Raw genomic sequence first — 23417 nt, 5'->3', positions numbered from 1 at the left:
TGATTTAATTTAATTCTGATTTCCCAAAGTTAGCACAGATCCCTATTTAAAGAGTCAGAACACAAGGCTCCATCAACTTCAGATGCCAGTTACAAAAGGTGGGTCTCCATGATTCCTACAATTTCTGTCTAAATTGGCTACAAATCAGACATTCTCACAACGCCCCCCCCCGATCTGATAATTTGCTAGAATAAAAGAAGACACACTACTGACACTCACCAATTTATTATAAAAGGAGGCAATCTAGAAACCAGCAGATGGAATAAATGTACAGGGTAAAGTCTGGAGGAAGTATCACAGAGCTTCTGTGCCCTCTTCAGGGAGCCACCTTCCTGGCACCTCCACACGCCAGCCTATGCTGGGAGCTGGGCATGATCTGTAATCATTTCCACCATCGCCCCTCTCATAGGTTCTAGGTGGGGGTAAAGACTTTGAAAGTAGTTATTCTGGCAACCAACCCCCACCCTGATGCTATCCAGGAGCCCCAGGGCACTAGTTATCTTATGAGCATACAAAAGGACACTCACCACTTCCAAAATTTTGAGAGTTTTAGGAACTGTGAACCAGAAAAATGGGTAAGGGATGCCAGAGACCAAATATATGTTTCTTATTGTTACCATGTGAGGTTTATAGAGGTCCCCCAAAGAAGAGATGGACACCTCAATTTATCCCCAAGGAGTAGGCTCATGGACAAAGAATTCCAGAGGGCAGGAAAAGGGGGAAAGTAAAATGATTAATATTTGGTGTGTTTAACAATTCCCCAAGATGAATGTAATTATTATGCACCACCAACATCTACTACCAGCAATAAAAAAGAAAGAAAAGAATCTCGGGACACACCGATCAGAAACATGAACAAATTTCATATTAAGCAGTTAGAAAATGAGAATAGGAGAAAGACTCCGGCTTGAGCAGCTGAAAGGAGCTCACTCTGATGAAAAGGTCCTGACCGGCCCACTCAGGAGTGAATAAAGCCAGATTTTCTGGAATAGCTGATATGGGCCAGGGTCTGCAGATCTCCATCTCAGTTCTGGTTTTGCAGTTCAAGAGGCTCCTGGTGGTTTGAAGGGCGATTCCACTCCCAGAAGACTCACACTGTTCATGCTCCAGAGGTGTGAGGGAAGGCAGAGATGCTGAGCTCGGGGCTGCAGCTTCCTGGTCTCCTTTCCTCCTGTGTTCATTTCTTCCATCCTACCTCACTGCTGCATCACACAGTGCTAATGGCATTTGATGGACAGGAGCTGGGATGCTCCTGGCCATCCTGGTGTGCACAGGACAGTCTACCCTGATGTCCAGGCAGGAGCCCTCTTTTCCTGTCCTGTGGCTTGTGTGTGGGATAGGGGAACAGACATGGAAACTAAGAAGTTATACAACCCAAATTTAACGTTGAGTAAACATTAAACCCCCAAAAGTCACTGTATAAAAAAATTGGTCCACATGCTTCAAAACAGAAAAGCAAAAGAATGGTCAGCTAAAGAAGACTTGAAACATGACACCTAAGTAATGCACAATATTTGATTACATCCTAGACCAGATAAACATATTTTAAACCACATATATATTCTCCCTTTGGCTCTAAAGAGCACTTGGTGAAATGTGAATACAGGTTTGCAGATTATAGTGGGGTATCATCCTAATTACGCACTTTTGACAAGTATTGATAATTATATGAGCAAGTGTCCCTGTCTTTAGGAAATACATAGGCTTGTATTTAGAGGTTACATAGTATCACATCTATAATTTGCCTTCAGAGAGTTCCAACAAGAATATTATGAAGTGGGTGGACAGAAAGAAATATAAGGCACAGTGGTAACATACTAATTATTATAAAATTCTATGGAATTTGAGAGGACTCTACGGAAATATTGTATATGGCATTATTTTTACAAATTGCCTATAACTCTAAAGTTATTAATAAATAAAATTAAAATAAAGTATTTTTAAAAGAAAAGCATGATCCAGCTGTGGTAACACATGCCTGTAATCCCAGAACTCAGGAGGCTAAGGCAGGAGTATCACGCCATGAGTTTAAGGTCAGCCTGTGCTATCACGCCATGAGTTTAAGGTTTCACCTGTGCTACATGGTGAAACCCAGTCTCAAAAGAAACAGAAAGACGAGGAAGAAGTGGAGAAGAAAGAGGAACAGGAGGAGGAGAAGGAGGAGGAGGGGAAGGGGAAAAGGAAGGGAAAGGGGGAAGAGAAGGAGAAGGAGAAGGAAGAGAAGGAGGAGAAGGGAGAAGGAGAAGAAGAAGCAGCAGCAGCACAAGGCAGAATGAAAATAAACAGAAGCTAAATGGGTGCTTTAAATGATTCAGGAGAAATAGTAAAGGTAAATATTACACTGAGCTCAAAAAGCAGATGGGAAGTTGTAGGATAACCACCAACAGGATAGAATAAGGTAATACATCTTCCAAAGAGCTACCCCAAGAAACTCTTGAGGGTTGGGAGATGGCTCAGTGGTCTAAGTGCCTGCCTGGCAAGCCCAAGGACCCAAGTTCTATCCCCAGTACCACGTGCTATGCTGGCCCTGGGAGTAAAGCTTGCCCTGGGAGCAAACCAGGTGTGGTGGTGCACACCTGTAATCCCAGCACTGGGGAAGCTGAAACAGGAGGATCACTACAAGTCCGAGCTGTGAAGAAAATCCTGTACTAAATAAATAAATAAATAATTTAAAAAAAAAAAAAAAAAGAAAAGAAAAGAAACTCTTGAAATGTGGGCAGGAGGATGGTTCCAGTGCCAGTTTGCAGATGGTGGTCAGCGGCAGCACATTGTCAGTGGAGGAATGCTTTCCTCATCCCCATTCCTAACCCAGATATGAACACCTTTGAATGAGCCTAAGAAACCAGCCATAATATAAGTCTGGCCAAGGACCCAGAAGGATGCACACAGGGCAGTGTTGTCCCATACCATCCTCCACCCCCATCCCTTACCCCACCCACACCAGCCACCAGGAAGTGAAGCCTTCAGAGAGGCTGCACAAAGGCTGGTGGAGGGGAAGCCTCCTCAGACTGAGCTGGCTAGAATGTGGGGGGAGTGAGGCCCTCGCTAATCGAATGTAAAACTTACAAAAAGAAAAAAGATTGCCCTCCTCAGCACAAATTCCCATGAGTTGTGTACTGCTTCTGCCACTCAGTGACTATGAAGCTGTTTAAAGGGAGCAAGTGCAAAGGGAACAGGTACCGGCCTTCTCCCAGGATAGCAGTGTGGGAGACAGGCTCAGATTCAGACTGAAAATGTCAGCACTGAAAGAAAAAGCAAAGTTAATCATAATCTCAGGGACCAGAAGGCTTTGGAACCATCAGAAAGTTCTGTAGTAAATTTGAAAGACTCCCAACTCAGAGCATCTGGACACGTCCTGGCACAAGCTCACGGCAAAGGAGTCACACACTCCCGAGGAACAGGACTGCTCTGCCCCTGCGAACCCCATGTCAAGGGTGGTGGTGAAGAGAGGGAATCAGAGTCTTTTCAACAAGAGCAGCAAATCACCTCACACTCGGCACCCCATCAGCCCTGGAGCCACGGAACTAGCACAAGATTTTTCATTCTTTTGTTTAAGTGCAGCAGTGAGGGCTGCAGCTTCACGTCCTAAAGATGCCCCTCTGCAGCTGTGTAGGGCCTGGCACACAGTTGGCTCAAAAAAATCACAAAATGAGAACAGCTACTTAGGGGACTGTGCCCCAGCCCGCAAGTCCCAGTCATTCCTGTCATCCCATGGCCTGCCAAACATGTCTTAGAGATCTAATCTTTTCCTAGAGTACTGTAGGTCCTTTGTATAAATAGAAATACTGTGGTACAGACTACAGTGAAGTCAGTGTGTCCGAGGCCCACACTCATGGACATGCTCTCAGTGCAAGTCTACGTGCAACCAGAAGGGGAAACAGGAGGCAGGAAGACCTGTGGCTGAAAAACAACCCACCATGGCTAAGCGACAGCATGAGGACAGTTGCAGCAAAAGTGAATCCTTGGGCTCAAACAAAGACAAATTCCAGCAGCTTCATTATGACAGGAGGGTGCCACAGGAGTCAGCTGAGGCAGGAGGATTACAAGTCTGAGGCCACAGTGGGCAATTTAGCAAGCCCCTGTACCAAAATTAAAAGGGCTAGAGAAGTAGTTCCCTTTGTTCAATCCACAACTATAGCAAAGTGGGGGAGGGGGAGGAACTGCATCCCAACAATGCTGTCTTCCTTCCTCAGACATCACCCTATGCTGGCCTCTGGGGTCTTCCTTTCTGCCTGGATACCATCACCTGGCCAGGCCATACCCCTCAGCTCCTCAACCCCTGACCCTGCTGCTCAGGACACTGTCCTCCTCTTTTGCACTGGGAATATCAGCTGGCCCAAAAGGAATTCTTCCTAGGCCCCCTACTTGAGAGAACACAGGGCCCTTAGGAAGAAGCTACAGTGACAGGAAGGAAAGGCACCATCTCCCAGAAGTGACCCCACAGTCAGGGGACACGCCTGCCCCAGCAAACTTAATCCCAAAAGTCCACAAATCACTCCACTGTTCCTGTGCTATCCTGGGAGGCCAAATGAAAAAGCAAGTGGAAGAGTACCACAGCATAGATCCCTTGGAAGCCCTGGGCCCAGGGAACAGGCCAGTCAAGCTGAGTGAGCTGAGGTGCTCCCCAAGTGTCTCTGTGTCTTAATGAGATGAGCTGACTGGAAGGCAGCATTCTCTAACCTGCCGAAAAGCTTGTTCACCAGCCCTTATAAACCTCAGTTCACCTCCATTTTTAGAAAACATCATTTCCCTAAAGTTTGATATTTAAGGTATACAGAACAAACCTAATTTAAAAACCTGCTGACTGACTCTAGCCCCACCTCCACATTTCTCTCTAGGAGGCTCACCTATCGTGAGTATGTCTTCATGCAGCCTAGTGATGCTAAGAACCACTCCTTTCTCACCCCTTCTACTGGTAACCACAAAGCTGTTTGTTTCTCTTAGTTTCAGGTCAGAAATCCAAGGAGTCACAGGAGGCTCCAGATTGTCCTGACCTGTTAGACTCATGTCCAGGAAAAGAGGTCCTGGAGCCACTTCCTACTCCAGCCACATGCTTGAGGACATACTCGCCCACAAAGGTCTCTTCACTGACACAAGCCAGGAGATCAACAGATCAATAGGGAAATCTGCCCACTCCAGGAGCCTGCAGGTTTAGACCACCACTCGCTCTTTGAGGGGCTGCTTGTTTTCTCTGACAACAGAAAACATGAAAGGCTTCACAAACAGGAGGGGCCCCAGAAGACGTGAGAGAGTACAACAGAGGAGCCAAGACTGCAACCAGTACTTCTACCAAGGGCAGCATTCACAGGCTCCCTGGAGAGTTCTGCCAGGTGCTGCTGCCCAGAAGGATTCTGGGGAAATGGAACTGGTGCCAGGGATGAGGCAGGCTTGCCTGGGAAAGACACTCTGCAGCCAGCCTGCCGACAAGGGCTCAGTGCCAGGAATGGGCCACTGGGAGGACTTTAGCTGTGGCAGGAACTGGCCTTGGGAAGCAGGGACCTCTCCCTGCTAACTGCCTGCAAAGGGCAGAAGCAAAAGTGTTCCCAGCAGGACTCAGCTCTCAGGAGCAGGGCAGAAAGTGCAAGCCAGGTATGGCAAAGGGAAGACGATAAGAAACTGGCAATCCACTGCGTCACACTCATGACCCTGCCTGGACTTGTTTCTTTTTTTCTTTTTTTCTTTTTTTTTTTTCTTTTTTTCTTTTTTTTTTTTATAGAACCAGGGCTTGAACTCAGGGCCTTGTACTAGCCAGGCAAGCACTTATTCTACTGAGCCATCTCCCTGGCCCCATGACCCTGTCTGGGAGAGAAAATGCCAGTCTCCTGCAGAACCCACTATGGGCTGAATTTGGCACACAAAACCCTCCACAATGCACCTGCAAGAGACTGTACACCTGCCAGGACTTGACCACGGTGAAGAAGTCACATCAGGAGCCCACAAGAGATTTCCTCACCCTACTGCCTCTTCCCTCTGTCCAGGGGCAACTGTGAACATATGGCCAATTTGCTCCATGATGACATTTCAATCAAGGAGAGCCTGCATGTATCACACTGATCCCATAAAGTATAAGAGCTAAAAATTCCTATCACCTAGTAGCATCATAACACTACAGCACAACACATTATCCCCATAAGTGTGGTAATGCTGGTATAAGCAAACCAGTTGCCAAGTGTATAAAAGTGGAGCACTTACAACCACATATGATAAATGACATGCGCAAAACAGCTATGTTTATTCTATTTTTTATCACTGTCTTAGCATATACTTCTGCTTATACACAGAATTTACCCTAAACAGTGTTACTCCCAAAGGAGCCTCAGACATCTCAGAGTTCCCAGGAGCAGTGTGGCTAGAGGCACTCAGGGAGCCTGAGGCTCAGGCATTTTCACACAGTACCTCATGCTTCAATAGCTTAGTAATTGGCCCTGCCACCCCCAGCACTGCTCGTGACCATCCAGAGCTCTGCCACCCCCAGCACTGCTTGTGACCATCCAGAGCTCTGCTGGACATCATAGCACTCATGACCCACAGGGGTCCTCCAGGGCAGAGGACTGCAGAGTGAGCCACCCAACCCTCCCATGAACTACTTCCTCAGCCCCTACACATTAACAATACTCCGCTCTTGGCCAAGACCAAAAGCTCTCCCTTGTTTTTCTATCCTGCCTTACACTTTCATGGCCAGAAGTTCATATGAGCCTCGTAAGAGCTGAATTTGGTACCAAAGTCTGGTACTGAGGTCCATGGCCCAGCTTTCATCTGCTAAGGCTTTAAAGGAAACTGAGATCATCTTCCTGCCCAAAAATTGCTACTCCATCCCACCCCAATGTACTACTCAGCCTTCCTCATGCAGGGCTTCCTCCTGCAGGCTGTGCACACTATCCTACCTACACCAAGACTTCCTCTCCTTCTTTCCTTACTAGGCCTGGTTGCAGAAAGAGGACATTCCAGGACTTAAAAGTTCTTTAAGGACTATTTTGTCCAAAACTTGGATAAGGAAGAAAGAAAAATACCTGTTTTCTCCCAAGCCATGGTGAATTAGAGTCTGAGCAAACAGGTGGGGTCCATAGCTGACTCTTTTCCCCAGGGACACAGATGGGACCTCTCTGTGCTGAGCAGGAAAAAAGACCCTTGTCTCAGCTCCTGCCAAGGTTTGGCTGCTTACCAGTGTGAGGCCAGCTGAAACCCTTGGAAACACAGTCCAGGCTAAAGAGAGGATCACCAAGGGCTGCTTGAAAGTACAGCACGTCTACTAGGTGGTTTTTGTTTGCTCTTTTGCATTATCTGAGGATGATGGACAGTACGAGAGAGTCAGAAAATACCACCAAAGTGGTGACCTCCTACCCTCCAGGGAGCAACCTGGCTCCAGGGCCGTCTCTGCCATTTTGAGGAAAGAATGGCCAAGGCTGCCACCCAGTGTGGCCATATTTATTTCACTGCAGTTGTCAGCAGTTACAGAGATGGGTACAGTATTACAGTGTAAGCAAGGGAAAAAAATAGGGAAACTGTTTCTTGCTCTTCCTAAAAAAATCTCTGCCTACGAGCCACAAAAATACTGCCATCCATTCTACCACATTAACAAACTGCATCCCCTCACAGTAAAATGGTTAGCAAGGTCCCAGTGCCTCCTAGGCACACTCCCCTTCAGAGCTGTCATTCTACCCACAGACAGAGAAGAGGTCTTTAAACAACCACCTTGTCTTCAGGTGATGATAGGGACACTGAAGGACAGGGGGGTTACAGGCTTCTCTGTAATCCAAGCAAACCACACCTTGCAGTTGGCCTGCACATTTGAAAGGGAAATGGAAAAGACTTTATGAAATAAAGCTCTTTTTTTGGTACCAGGAATCAAACCCATGACCTGTGCTTGCCAGGGAGGCGCTGTGCCACTGAGCTGTCTCCCTAGCCCAAAACAGAGCATTTTAAGGAGCCAGAGAGATAAAGAGGAAGAGGACTTGGTCTTTAAAGAGACAAAGAGGAAGGCCTAGCCAAATAGCTCAGCAGATTAAAGTGCCTGCTTAGGCAGACACATGGATGGGGTTCGATCCCTGACCTCGCCCCTGGGGCAGCAATTGAGAATGGGCATGGTGGTGTGCACCTGTAATTCCAGCGCTTGGGAGGCTGAAAACAGGAGGATCTCTACGAGTCCAATCTGTGAAGTGAGATCCTGCAAATCTTATACTAAATACATTGAGAGAGAGGGAGAGAGGGAGAGAGGGAGCGAGGGAGCGAGGGAGAGAGAGAGAGAGAGAGAGAGAGAGAGAGAGAGAGAGAACACCACATGGTAGCAGCTTCTCGCTTATACTGGCCAGGCTAGTGTCACCCTATGTGCACTCCAGGGGTAGAGGTAAAAGGGGCTACTTTCTTTCTAGACACTGAACCTGCCAATGGTTTACCTCAAACTTACCAGGCTCCAGAAATGTGAGAAGTAAATGCTGAACCACCTTCCTTGCAGCATGTAGAGCTGACCAAGTACCATTTCAAAAAGGCATCATTCCTTGCCAATCCATCCTAACAGAGCAGGTGGCAGGCACCACCATCAGAGAGCACACAATAAAGGGAAGAAGACTTATGTGCTAATACTATCCATTTGCAAATCAGGCACAGAGGTAGATGCTTGTAATTCCAGCTACTCAGGAGGCTGAGCAGCAGGATCACAAGTCTTGAGTTTGAGGACAACCTAAGCAAACCCTGACTTAATTTTTTTTAAAAAAATGGAAAGCACTGAGCATGTAGACTAATGATAGCACATGTTAGGTTTGATGCCCAGTATTAAAAAAATAAAATAAAATGAGTAGCTATTTGCAGATAAATAGCATTTTATCATTATAGCTTTCTAGACCAATGTAACAATGATACCATAAAAGCAGAAGACAGGCAGCAGCAGATGCACACCATGAACAACGAAGGCCCAAGGCAGTGTGGCAGGGACCACCCTGGTCTGAAACAGGAAAAGTGGGCTCCTATCAAATCTGGCTGGCCCTCAAGTGACAGGCTCCTTTCTGATAAAAGCAAGGCTCTTTGGAGAGTCAGTGCACACCCTGAAGTGGCCCCAGGCCACTTTCACTGATAGGGTTAGTGTTCAGTTCAACCACATCCTACATTGGTTTCCCACAACGCCCCCCCCCCTTGGGAAGGTGAGGAATAAGGTAACAGTTTAAAACAGAAATTGATCATTGGTGGAATATGCACAATAGGAAGCTAGATTTGAGGAAATAAGGCATGAATCACAAGCATTTACTGAGTGTCCACTATGGGCCTCTCTGAAGAAAAAAGCGAGGGGGATGAAGATGTGGAGGGGTGTGTAGTCCCTATCTCAGAAATCCTACAGGTCATTGGGAAATAAGGCAAAATAAAAGATGTAAATGTCATGAGGGGAAGGACCAAGCTGTATGTGCTTATCTATTCCAAGGACTCTACCTACAGTGATGGTCGGAGAATCGTATCACACTCTATGTAAAAGTAAATTGTAAGCATTTATTCCTTGCACTTACATTCTTGTTACATTTATAAACTATAACTTAATAAAATTTTAATTCTCAAAAAAAATAAGAAGGGGCTTGTGGGTTAGGCGAGTTTTTTTGTTTGTTTGTTTCAGTACCAGGGATTGAACTCTGGAGCTTGTGCTTGCCAGAAAGGTGGTTAAGTCACTGAGTTACAATCCTGGCCCTCGGTGAGTTATTTAAAGTGCCTGCTTCGGCAAACTCAGTCAGGCGCAGGAGACCACGGTTCGATCCCCAGCTCCACATGCTGCACCAGATTCGCCTTTAAGGCAGCCTGAGCCAGCCAAAAAAATAAAAAATCCTTCTCATGTTTACATTAAAAAAAAAAAAATACTCTAAAAGAGGCCACCCAGATAGCTCAGCAGACTAAAGCCCCCGCTTAGGTAGAGCGCAGCGGCAAGGGTTAGATCCCGGGCGCACCGAGACAGTGATGGAGACTGGGTGTGGAGGCGCGGGCCTGGAATCCCAGCGCTTGGGAGGCTGAAAACAAGACTCACTAAGAGTCCGATCTACATAGTGAGACCCTGTACACCCTATACACCCTGCCCTAAATTCATTACTTTTTTTAATTAAGAAAAATTATTAAAATTTATTGAATTATAAAATTTTATTTTAAAAAAGGATTTCTGCTAGCAAATAAAGCTGGGGGAAGCAGGCATGTAGGCGTGCAAGAGCTCCCTCAGCCCCATGGGACCCGGAGCGTGGCTTCCTACAGTTCAGCAGAGCACCTGAGGGAAGAGCCCGGGCTCAGACGCCCGCATCCCGCACCCCCTCAGGCCCCGCTCCAGGCCCGCCCGTTCCGAGCGGGCCGAGCTCCGCCCGCCCGGCTCATTCCGCGGGCTCGGGCGCCCCCGCGCGGCTGGAGGCAGACGGGCGGGCGGCGCCTGCGGCCTCAGCGAGCGGGCAGCAGGCGCACATCCCGCGGGGCCCTGTTCCTCCGCTCCCCGCCCGCCCGGCCGAGCGCGAGGCCGCCTGCCTCCCCGGGGCCTCCTGTCTGCGCGGTCGCCGGGCGACCTGGGGCCGCGAGGGTGGCCGCCGCCAGCTGAGCTAACGAGCCCCACAGGAGCGCGGCTGAGAGGCGTCGCCATGGCACCCCGGCTAGTCGCCGCCGCAAAGCGGGCTTCCGGGATCGCCGCTCCTGGAGCCGCAGATGACGGCCGGAAGCCTCTCCTACCTGCGCCGGCGCGTCAGCGGAAGGCCCAGCGAGCGCGAAGCTTGCGTCTTCCCGTCCTGCCCCGCGGCGAGGTGGCCGTAGCCGAGCCCGCTCGCAGTGGATTGTGGGCCAGCGAGAGCGGCTGGCGCCCCTCCCACGAAAGCGGTGGTGTGTGGGTGTTCCGCCCCTACTTCTAAAATTGAAGAGATCTGGAAGCAACTCCTGATTTGTGAGAGCTCCATTGTGTGGGTGGGAATACTCATCTATCTCCCAAGGAATTTGTATTAATTAAAAAATCCATGATTTTTGCCACTTGCCAGCAACTTCTGTGTGCCTTAGTCTGTCTAGTCTTTGCAACACTGTTAGAGCCCTATCTTGTGTACCACTGATCCCATTACCGAGAGGAAAACTGAGGCTCAGGATCACGTAACAAAGCCCTACAGCTAACCACTGACTGAAACAAAGCCAAAGCTCTTACCCCCGTTTTCCTGTCTTACAGAGGCTGCAACTATCAGGTGCTTCCATGTGCAGTGATTTGGGGAGTATTGTACAGTAGAGTTTGTGGGGCTGACAATTCATTTTAGCAAATGGGGTGTCGCTCTGACAAGAAAACTTTAATTTGCTTTAATTCAGCCTTTCCCAGCTTGTATGAAACATAGAGCCCCCTTTGTAAGATTTAGCATCCTTTTCTGTTGTGTTTTAATGAGATATACTTAGGGACATTTGCCGGTCAAATTGTTTCATTATTTTTAGGAATGCTGTCCTTGGCCTTCAGAGACTCCACTTTGTGAAGCTGCATTACAAAAACTGGTCACTTTCTATATGTCAGGCACTTAGTTCTAAGTGTTTTGTGTTTATTAACTAATTTGTTCCTAAAAACTACCTAGGTATTGTCTCACCTAAGAGAAAAAAAAAAATTTTTTTTTTGAGGTTAAATGAGGAATATATCTAAAACACACTGGGGCAGGGAGAGGGAAGCTCTTATAATTGCTAGTATTTGCTGTTCGCATTAGCCCCTTTTACAAAGGAAACTGAGGCAAGGAGAAAGTGATTCAGTCTAGGCCCCACTGATAGTAAGTGGGCTGGAACCCAGGCAGACAGGGACAGGGCCTGTACTGGTAACCACTGTAGTGTCCTCTATCACTGAGCAAGGAAGGCCTTGGGTCTGGGTCCCTAACACCCAAGCTAATTTTCCAGTGCAAATGCCTTTTGTAGAGTATCCTCCCCCTATCTGCTACCATAACCACCACTACTAGGTCCTCACAGGAGAAAAAAGAGACAAGATCTGCATTTAGACAGCCCTGGATTGGATCCTGGGACCCACTGTTTACTGGCTGAGAGCCTACACAAGCGACTGTCATTTCCACCTCAGTAAAAAGAAAAATGGACCTTCAGTGTATGTGAGGATGCACCCATGAGTATAAAAGCAGAACACAGAACCCAGCCCATCTTAAGCACTCAGTAAACCTTGCCCGAATGCCTACCCAACTTCCAAGTCCTCTGGGAAGCTTCTCTGGCTGTGCCTCCCCTGAGCCCTCAGGCAGGCAGTGTCCAGGCCTCTGTGAAGGGTCCTGTGTTTTTTTCCACCTCAGCCTGTTTTACCCTTGGTCTTGAAATGATGGCCTTGTGTGTGTACACACACACACACACACACACACACACATGCATGTGTGAGTGCGCATGCACACCCACACCCACAAAATACACACTTCTAAGTGAGTCTTGCTGCTGTATCTCCTGTTCTTACTCCATGCTCAGCATTTACAGGGAACCCAGTCAATGTCTGGTGACTCAATAACTAAATCTGTGACAAGGAGAAAATGATTCAGTCTAGGTCACACTGGTAGTAAGTGGGACAGGAAAATTAGCTTGGGTGTTGGGGACCCAGACCCAAGGCCTTCCTTGCCCCAGTGATAGAGGACACTACAGTGGTTACCAGTACAGGCCCTGTCCCTGGCTGCCTGGGTTCCAGCCCACTTACTACCAGTGTGACCTAGACTGAACCAGAAAGATGGTAATATTAACTATTGGTAATATTAACTATTGTGCCCTAGGCCCAGTTCCAAACATTTTCCATGTACTCTTAAATCATTTAATATAAAAACCATGTATGGGATTTGCTAGTGTTTTCTGAAGAAGCAGAGGCACAGGGAGGCGCCCAGTAGAGGAGGCAGGATACACACCCAGTGAGTCTGCAGGTTTAACCCCAGTAAATGAGTGGGCAGAGGGGCGCCCACCAGTGCTCCCAGGGTGCTGAGCAGGCCAGAAGATTCTGAGGACCACGATGCATAAAGTCATATTGTGGCTCACCCCAGAACAAGAAGGAGTGCGGTGTAGACCCTGCTGCTTTGGGGCCTGCACTTCCCATCCATGCAATAGGTGCTGGACTTCCTGATACGGGGCCCTTGCCCCTCTTTGGTGCCATCTGCTCATGAAGGGAACATCAGGAGAGTCGAGAGGGGAAGGTTGGAGTAGAGGTTGGGCCAGTGCCCAGCAGAGCAGCGAGGGCCAACTGCTGCCTCTGAGCAGGCTCTGATTGTGCTAGGAGAGGAAGCCACCAGCAAGGTCTCAGCCAGGCTAAGGACAACAATGATTGCTCTGCACTTTACAGTTTGCATCATCTCATCTGGGCCTCATGCCAACCTGGATCTAAGGCTTGTGAGACCTGGGCTTGTTCTTGGTCGTACTGGGGTCAGTGTATAGACCTCCTAACTGATGAATCAGTCATTTCAACTGCAATAAGTCATATTCTAGAAATGGCTCTGTCGCTTTAAGGGACAGCAGACAGGGCCCAAGTGACAAGGCAGGGCAATCAGCAGGCAAGCAGGAGAGGTTGCCATTTCACTTATTAAAAGTTTGGCCAGGTGAGCAGAACTCCTTGGGATTTGGGCCTCAGCTGGACTTGGCGTCAGGCCCAGCAGCTGTAATTGGGCCCCAGGTGTCCTGCTGAGCCTAGGTGCCCTCAGGAGCCTCCCAAGCCACCAAGGTCCAGCTCATTATGGCCTAATAGGAGACAAATCACCTAGCAGGCCTCAGGGACAGTGAGCAGCAATGAGCTCAGAGGGAGGAAAGTTCGAGCAGCCACAACTTTCTCCCACGCGGCCGACAACTTTCTCCGTGGTAGCCCAAACTTTTCCAACCCAGGGAGACACAGAGGTCCCTGCTGATGCCTGGATTTCTCTGTATTGCTCAGGCCCAGGTGCATATCGGGGGTGGCATCAGAGATACTGCTGATCTCCAGAGCCTCAAGCATGCTCTCAGCATGGCGAGGTGTCCCCTGGCTTTGTCCCCCACCCCACCCCAGGACACCTGGCAGGGCCTGGTCATGCTCAAGCCCAAGCAGTACATTCCTAAGGGTCAGAGGCGTCTGATGAGTTCAGAGGCCACCTGCCCACCTGAGCCCACGTCCTCCTCACACCAGCCACAGGAGGGAGGAAAAGTGATGCAAAGGTGATGACAGTGATGAATGGCTACTGTTTCAGAGCTAAATGTCCTGTGTCCCCTATAGAGAAGCATACGCCCATGTCCCCTACAGAGAAGCTCATGAAATGACCATTATTATCCCAATGTCATAGATAAAGAAGCAGAGACCCAGGAGTGTCAGCTTGCCCACCTTGTGCAGCCACTCCCTGTAGACAACTCTAGCTGTGAAGTGAGAAATCGGGGCTCAGATGCCAGCTGTGTCACTCAGCTGGTTGTGTGCACAAGTTTATTTCACTTTGCAGTTTTTGTTTCTTCATCAATAAACCTCAGGCTATTAATGACATCTATTTCATAAGATTAGTTTTTGTTTTTGTTTTTTTTTTCAGAACCAGGGATTGAACTCAGGCCCTTGCGCTTGCCAGGCAAGCACTTATTCTACTGAGCCATCTCCCCGGCCCCTATTTCATAAGATTGTGAGGTTAAAGACAGTGACTCTGACATCTGATATAGGCCTGGCCTAGAGAAAATGTTCTTTAAGTGCCTATGGTTGATATATATCTTTCTTTTTTCTTTGTATTTTAAGGAAGGGTCTATAGGGTGTTCAGGGTCACACTACTAGACTGGACTCGGAGTGATCCACCTGTTTACAGCCTCCCAAATGCAGGGATTACAGGCACGCACCTCCATGCCCAGTCTCAATTGCCATCTCAGTGCGCCCCTAGGGCAGGGCTGGCACAGCAGGCCCAGGGATTGAACCCCTGGCCCCTATGCCTCCTAGCAGGTGCTTTAATCCACTGAGCTATTTGGCCGGCCCTGGTTGATACATACGTTGGTGGAGAAAAAGACGACCACAGAATTCGGAGCCAACGATTCTACAAATATTCTCTCTCTGTTGCTAGAGTCACCCCCAAGTAAACTCATAACTTAAGCAGCAGCAGAGGGTTTGTTTATGTAACACAGCTTCACTTTGTGTCCTACAACTCCTTCACATCCAACTGGGGCCCCTCAATCTCTCAGAAAAGAAACTCTCAGGTTCCCTTCCACTCACCCCCTCAGACCCTTAGGGAAGGGAAGAGCTCAGTAGTCCAACTCCACACAGTGGGACCTCTGTTCCGTGGCAGGCCTGGCTCCAGAAAACTGAGCCTGGGACCTTCCCATGCCCCTGAACCACCGGTGGCCTCTTGATGAGGGCTAGTCTCACCAGCCAGTCCCCACCAGGACCAAAACCTAAGGAAGAATGGAGTCCGGGGGAGGGAGAAGGCTGAGGACCAGGACGGTGAAGTCTGCAAGTGACCACATGGCACAGGGGCCCCCAGAGAAGCCTGGAGGGAGCTCAGAAGAGCCACATGCTCCCAAGACAAATATGAGAAGCAGCATCAGGGGCGTTCAGGGCTGGGGCCCAGCTCTGATAGTTCCTAGCTGTGTGGCCATGGGGAGATGCTCTCCCCTGCTTCGCTCTCCATAAATCACAATAACAAGGGGACCCACCCATGGGGCAAAGGCCAGCATCTTAGCTGATACTCATAGAGTCCACATTATACAATGGCACCTTGGTTCATGAACTTAATTCTTTGCACAATTGCGGTCACAAACCAAATTGGACAAGAACCAACTCAAGTTCAACTGTTAGGCTCAATGTTGACCTTATGGGGAAATCTGATTCAGTTCTCTTCCAGTTCAGTTTGGGAACAGAATGGTGGAGAGAATTGAGTTCGTGAACAGAGGTAGCACTGTATGTGACAAAATGTGCCGATTTGACATCACCTGTTTTGATCCTCAGAACAGCCCTGTGAAGCTCCATTTGTTCACAGCTGTATACTGTGTCTAACCCAATAAGGGCTCAAAACACATGGTGGAAGGAGGGAGAGAGAAAGGAAGAGAGGGAGGGTGGGAGGAAGGAAGGAAGGTAGAAAGGAAGGAGAGGTTGGTCTATTTTCTGCCTATTTTTTATTTGTATTAGTGCACGTTTGCAGGACATCATGATCCACCCACCGTGGGGAGTTGGCACATGTACATAACACGTCTTAGTTCGTTTTTGATCTCCTTCCCCTCACCTACCTCGGTCTTTTGGGCCTCTTCCCTTTAGCAAAAGATCTCCCTGTTTCCTATTTTATTTTCATTTACACTTTTATTTGGTTATGAATACACATCTGTGCTACTTGATGACTACTTTCATTGTATTTGGTACATGTCATATCGTAACTCATTTTATACCCCTTTTCTTCCCTCCTCCCCTCCCTCCATCTTTGGTCCCCTCCCCATTTCCTTTTATCTATCTTTTATTTGGCTCTTTAATTTACCTATATTTTGAGGTTCTCATATAAGAGAAGCCATATGGTACCTAAGCGTCTGTGTCTGATTTATTTCACGCAAGTTTATGGCCTCCCGGTGCATTGATTTTCCTATAGAAGACTCAAATGCATCCTTCCTTATAGCTGAGTAATGCTAAGAGCCCTCGGAGCCTCAGAGGAAGCAATTTGCAAGACCACACAGAGCCAGAACTAGGACCCAGACCTCACACCCCAGGCCCTGACACCAGCGTTGCACAGCAGATAGTCCAGTGGGAATATAGGGTACATCGAGGATGCCTGGGATGAGGTGCCTCCGACTGTCCTTGCTAGACACCTGACCTCCCGCACAGTCCCTCCCGCACGGGCCAGGTGGCCTCGCAGATGCGGTGCTTGGGTGTCACCTTGTGGCTGCTCTGGGAAGTGCAGGAAGTCAGGCCAGGCCTGGGCCTCATGCTGAGGAAAGCTAGTCCTGCAGACAGAAGCCAGAGACCTACCAGTAGAGGCCCAGCTCCGGTGTAGATAGGGAAGGAGAGGCAGAATCAAAACCCCTACACGGAAATCAGTGGACCCCAGAACTAACAACACGTTTATGCTTTGGAAGGAGCTGGGATTATACAACTGGGGTTGCTTCTGAATCCAACACGGGCCTGAGGCCTCCTGACCTCCTGCGGTGCCAGCCCAGATGGCCTCCTAGTGGTACCTAGCAGAGACGCCACTGGCTGGACTTCCCACCACCTGCAGCCTGAGGTCTTTGCCTCCTGATTTCTTAGGGTCTGGGCGCTCAGCACAAAGGGCAACCTGAGTTTCCATCCTCTCTGTGTGCATATGAACTCGCAGGTGTGAACTCTGCATGCAGGCCCCATAAAGATTCAAAAGCAGAGCATGTCCATGAATTTGCTGTGCATTCACTGAGCACTGTGCTCCGGACTCTGTAGAGCTCTTCTGGGAAAGCCGCCTCCATCCTGGGCCCAGCCCCAAGAGCCTGCAGAGAGTGTGTGGATCAGGGCCAGACTATTCCAAGTCCCAACAACGGCACTCACTAGTGTTAAGCCTTGGCCAACAGCAACCTCCCTGAGCCTCAGTTTCTTCATCTGTAACACAGATTTGATGACTACTGCTTTTTAAGGGCTTGAGGGGTTTGAATGTGGTATGGCCTGTGACACCCCCAGGTGGACCTGGCTAACTGGGCTCTTCCTTGCCTGCAGCTCCTGGTTAGCCAGGGGAGGGACTACTGAGGGAGCCTAGAGGGGACTGAAGCCCTCCAGTCACAGCCGATGACTTGTCCCAATGCCCAGGACTCTCAAAGGCCAACCTCTGACACAGGTAAATCAGGACAGGTCCCTCAGAATCAAAGAGTTGGTGCCTCCTCCTCCTCCTTGGGGCCCTGATGTGTCTTCCTTTTGGGTTCCAAGAAAGGACTCACACATGCATCTACTCCAAAGGAGGAGGACTCTGGTGCAGGAAAGTGCCTGGACCAGAGTCTGGGCTGGTGACTGCCCAGCTGTGTACACTGCTTCCCTTGGATAGACCTTGGGTTCTGCTACTCTAACCAAGCCAGCACTGAGCCCCGACTCCAAATCTATGTGGAAACATCTGACCATTCTTAGGTGAGACAAATTTGAGGGCTGCCCCACCTGGAGAGGAAGCCCACTCACCTACTTGCCTGCTGACTGGACATTTCCTCTACCCTTCCCAGGGATGACACTAAGACTGCTGAGGTCAGGTTATCTGCCTGAGGCGACAGATACTACCAGGACTAGACACAGCAGGATTGGGGCTGTCAGGCTTAAGGAGTAGAGCGGGCAAGAGGGCAGGCCCTGGCAAGGCCTGGTCCCTGAACCATCTCATGTGGTGATTCAGAATGACTTGATTTCCCCAACACACCTGAGAGGTGGGGGGGTGGCACTGCCCCATTTTCCAGGTGTCAGAGAATTGAGGTTTGACGCAGTGCTCAGTGAATACACGGCAGAATCACACACATGCTCTGTTCGTTGAATCTTTAAGGGGCCTGGGCACAGAGCCCACCCCTGTGAGTTCATGCACATACGGAGAGGATGGAAACTCAGAATTTGCCCTCACCATTCCCGTCCAGCTTCCCCCAACCAGGATGAGCAAGGAGACACTGTTACCAAGCAGTGGCGAGACCATGTGCTCAAACCTCAATTCTCTGACACCTGGAAAATGGGGCGGTGCCACCCCTCACCTCTCAGGTGTGTTGGGGAAATCAAGTCATCTGAGATACACAAAAGAGCTTTCTAAACTGTAACTATGGCAAGTTCACTGACCAACCCCATGTCTGGACCCAGGGCTGAGCAGGACTTGCAGGGAGTCTGTAAGAGCTTCCAGTCTGCCCTCCACCTGTCAGCACCCTTAGGCCTCCCCAACCCAGTCAGGCTGAACAAAGCCACGTCAGATGTACTCCAGAGGGTTCCCTGGGCTCAAAGCCAATCTGTTTGGTTCCTACCCTTCCCCCATAACTAAGGCTTTGGGAGTGACCTGCAGCCCCACACCTACAGGCCTCCACCTCCAGCCTATGTGGCTGTTTCCAGATCTTCCAGTCCTGGTTCACATGTCTCCTCTTCTGTGTAACCTTGCCTGGTCCCATCTGTTCTTCCCTTGAACCCAAAACAGAAGAGTAAATGGAGGGAACCTGGTCTGGGTCCCATGACCCATTGCAGCTTTACCACTGGTCTGTCAAATCTCTAACCCTAGGTGCCCACCCTTAAATTAGGGAAATAGCACCCTCATTTCCACAGGCCCACCCAGAGCCTCAGCCTCTGCTTCCAGCTCCCCTGCCCTCATAATTGTACTTAGTAAATTTTTCCCTTCCTTAGAACTCTGGCCCCTCATTCCTGGCATTTAGAACCTGCCTACGAGACTAAGCAATATCCTGTAATCTGCACCCTGATCCATCCTTAGGGTGGGGCTGCAGGCTGGGACTGAAACAGCAGACCTGAATTCTCCCTGTCTATGTGGATGGAGTCTTTAGCTCTAGAGAAACGACAGTGGGCCACACTGCCCATAGGAGGAGCCTACCCTGGATGCCAGGAGTCCAGGTTTCAAGCCAATCCTGCGCCATTCCTAAGAGACCGTGGGTCAGTCAGGCAGTGCTTGTCCCTGCACATTGGTGGAGCCAAAGCCTAGGCTCCCAAGGGGAAGAGCAGGAGTGCGTTTATAACTACACTTCAGGAACCTGCTGGTTCTCTCTTCTCCTGCCTGACTTTCTGGGTGAGTATTATGTCTGGGGATCTGTGGAGAAGAGCAGCAGAGTGTGGGTTGGTGGCTCTTGCTAAAGAGCTAAGGGCAGGGGCCAGCAAGGTAGGTCAGTGGTCTAAAGTGCCTGCTTAAGCAAGCATATGGTGCCAGTTCAATCCTTGCCACCACATGCCATGCCAGCCCCACTGCCAGGGCAGGCTGAGCTGGCCACACACACACACACACACACACACACACACATACACACACACAAAAGCTGAGGCAGCCACGAAAAAAAAAGACCTGAGGCACAAGGAAGGAGCATGTCATAGGCTCACCCTGCACCAAGATTAGAAATCCTCTCCTCTGAGAAGGTTTTCTGGCACCCAGAGGCTGAATCTGAGACTTCTCAGCAGTGCTCTGACTTGACAGTGCTCCGAGTCTTCCCCACTGGTCTCTAAGCAACTTGGGCCAAGAAATAGGGCTTACTGTACAATAAATCTCAAAAAAAGGGTTGAGTGATCAATCAGTGGATGAATAAGGGGTGACTTCTTGTGTCTGGCTCTTAGTTCAAACACTTGCCTAACATAGGATGAGCGGCTACTAAAGTACTTACTTCATGAGGCCCAGAACACACAAGGTCCCCCCAAAAGTTTTCCAGCTACCCCTTCCTATCAAAACAACCCCCAGAAACTATTTCTCAGACTTGGGAAACCTAGAATCAGGGGCATACTACACAGAGATTTTAGGTTAAGTAAAAAAGACCATTTAGGTAAAGCAATGAACTCAGAGAACTACTTGGCCTCAAAATGTGGTATTCTGCCGTGCCTGCCCCACCCCCAGGGCGCGTGCTGAGTTGGCGAATGAGACTGGGCATGGTGGCACACGCCGGTGTGCTTGGGAGGCTGAAAACAGGTGGATCACTATGAGTCCAATCTGTTTAGTGAGACCCTGTAGCCCCTGGCCTAAATACATTTTTAAAAAAGTAATAATAGTATGATATTCACTAGAGCAAGCTTGCACTAGAGGTGTGGGAGCCAGGGGAAGCCACCCAAGAGCAGGAGCTGAACAAAATGATTTGCATATTCCTCTGCCTTGTGTGCGTGTGACTGCACAGTTCTCGATGGTTTTCATCAGATCAGAGAGGTCAAGAAAGGAATGGGAAAAGGAGCTTACACCCACCCTGCCCGAACATTTAGGAAATGCTGAAGCCACCACCCCCTGGGGACCAGGGGATTGGCGGATCCAGCCCTGTGTGTGGCCGCACATCTTCCTTCTCTCGGGGTCTGAGAGTCAGGGAGGCGGCTGCTAGCACAGAGCTGGGTCTGAACTGGGAACACAGGGGCCTTCCTTCTGCTGGGCCCGCAGTAGAGTCGCTTGTTCACAGCAGTGTGTGTTCCAGTCAGAGTCTCTCAGTGTTTCAATCAGGTTTATGTATGTAGTTTCCTGTAAGGCTACTTTTCAGTCCTATCACCATTCTGGACAAATCTCTAGAAGGATATAATTTTACAGATTTGCTTAAGAGCAGGCTAAAAGATTAAATTAACTGCCATGAAAGAAACCAGAGTTAACAAATAATTATCACCCAAAGACATCCACATAGATTATTTGATTGGTGAGTTTCTCCAAAAAGTTTCAAGGGATGACAAATTTCGGTGTTTTGGAAGCAATTCTAAAATAAGGAATTAAAATAGGTAATTGAGTTAATTTATTATGCAACAGGCACAGTTTTATAAAGATAGTGCCAGAAAGAAGGGTAAACTGGAAGCCTTTATATTGAAGTAGATGCCACTTGAAGATATACTCATAAGTGTAATAAACCAGACACACATATGTAAATATCATATAGTCTCCCTAGTATAAGAACTCAAAAGAAGAAATTACAAATAGAAAGGTATAATACAACTAAAAGGAAAGCAAGAACTTGAGGACTAGACAGTGAAGACACAGCAAGGAGAAGAGCTAGGAAACATGACAGAGGCAAGCCATACAGTTATATGTATAAGATGGGTAAGGCAATGATCCTGAGAATCTTCAGATTTTTGAATCTAGCAGTTAATTGGAAGGATTCTCACCGTGAATAACTATATATACTCACACCTGTGAACTAAGCAGTTGCACTGAAGATGGAAATTTGTAATAGTAGGTTCATGTTTGAAGGGCCTATCATTCTGGTCTTCTGAATATGGGCTGCTTATCATGCCATGCCAGTTGCTGCTATGCTGTCTCTTGGGCAGATGATTGTTTAAAAAGGAAGGGGGTGGTGAATGAAGGCAGGAGACAGGAAAAGGAATGTTGCGGGACTGTCCTGCAACAATGTTGCATATGGTTAGATTTCTGGACTTATGTGTAAACATATATAATTCTTTATTCCTATTTTTCAAATTTTAATTTTTTAAATTTTTTTCATCATATTCTGTAGGGACTTAAAGTTTAACGTATCAATACTTGATGAAAAATACCTATTCCATGTTATGCCTAAGATGTTTGATAGTCAGACAGATAGTGAGGTTCAGCTTAACAGCCTCGGTTGTATGGTAATAACAAAAAGCTCGTCTTCTGGAGGGTTAGCAACCTAAGTTTGCAGACCAAAATTAGAGAGAAAGGAGGGCTGCAAGGAAAGCCAGCATTTTGGCCCTAGCCTTCCAAGATCAATTAAGACTCAGGATATATGAGAACTTGTACTGTAACATCATGTAACTCAGTTGTGTCCCAAATTTTCTGATCAAGGAGATTATGGGACCAAAGAGATAAGTAATATATCATGTAGAGTATGCCTAAGGAGAGTCACATGGAGAGAAAACATTCAGGCTTTTACAGAGAGCACATTGGCCAAGCAATGGCCGTAACTCATCCACATGGCTGACACTGACAAAGGATCTACAATCTAAGGTATAGGGTCTCAGGATAAATCCTGAGGGGAATTGACTGATCTTATCAGATCCAAATGCTACAATTCTTGTTACATAGGTCTTGCTTTATCTTGGTCTTAACCATCCAGCAGAAAAGTGTAAAAATTAAGTACAAGAAATAAAGCCATGTTGTTATATTGAGCTTTAGGGGACTCAGGTCAACAGCTTCTGACATTGCCAGTCAAGTGGAAGACCCAATACTATTATGGACTATTGGACTATTTTGGAAAATTTTGCTGAGTTCACATACTTATAATACTTACATGATGGAACTAAACAAAAAAAGGGGATACAGATGAATGACCATTTTGTATCTGTGTATTCAAAATGGTTAGGATAGATATATAGTTACATTCTCTTAATTCAATGAATAGAGGGATTTATTCTAATAGTGTTTGTAAATAGGATATCATGTCTGCATCTTGTACAACAAATAACCACTAGGAAGGCAATACGCAGTGTGTTAATTATTGGAACTGTCTTACCAATTTGCTTTGAAATTGTCTCATTGCTATTTATTTCTCAATAAAATTATGGAAAATAAATAAATAAATAAAGATAGTGCCAGGGCCGGGGAGATGGCTCAGTAGAATAAGCGCTTGCCTGGCAAGCACGAGGGCCTGAGTTCAATCCCCGGCTCCGCCAAATAAATAAATAAATAAATAAAGTGCCAACAGAAAAGCCTATAGATCTAGTCTAAATATAGTATTAACAAACTAGTTTCGGCAACATTTAAAAGTATAACAACTACATATTAGGTCTATTGGTCAAGAGGTCAAATTTCCAAGTATTGGCTCTTTATAGTTGATACCAAAAAAGCATTAGGAAGGCCAGAGAGAGAGATCAGTGTCTGAAGCGCCTGCTTGGCAAGTGCGAGGTCCTGAGTTCAATCCTCAGTACAAAAAAAGAAAGCATTAGAAAACATTAAATAAGTATTCTTGAT

Source organism: Octodon degus, unplaced genomic scaffold (assembly GCF_000260255.1).
Source record: "Octodon degus isolate 3935 unplaced genomic scaffold, OctDeg1.0 scaffold00146, whole genome shotgun sequence".
Lineage (NCBI taxonomy): Eukaryota > Metazoa > Chordata > Mammalia > Rodentia > Octodontidae > Octodon > Octodon degus.
This window is presented reverse-complemented; position numbering follows the sequence as displayed.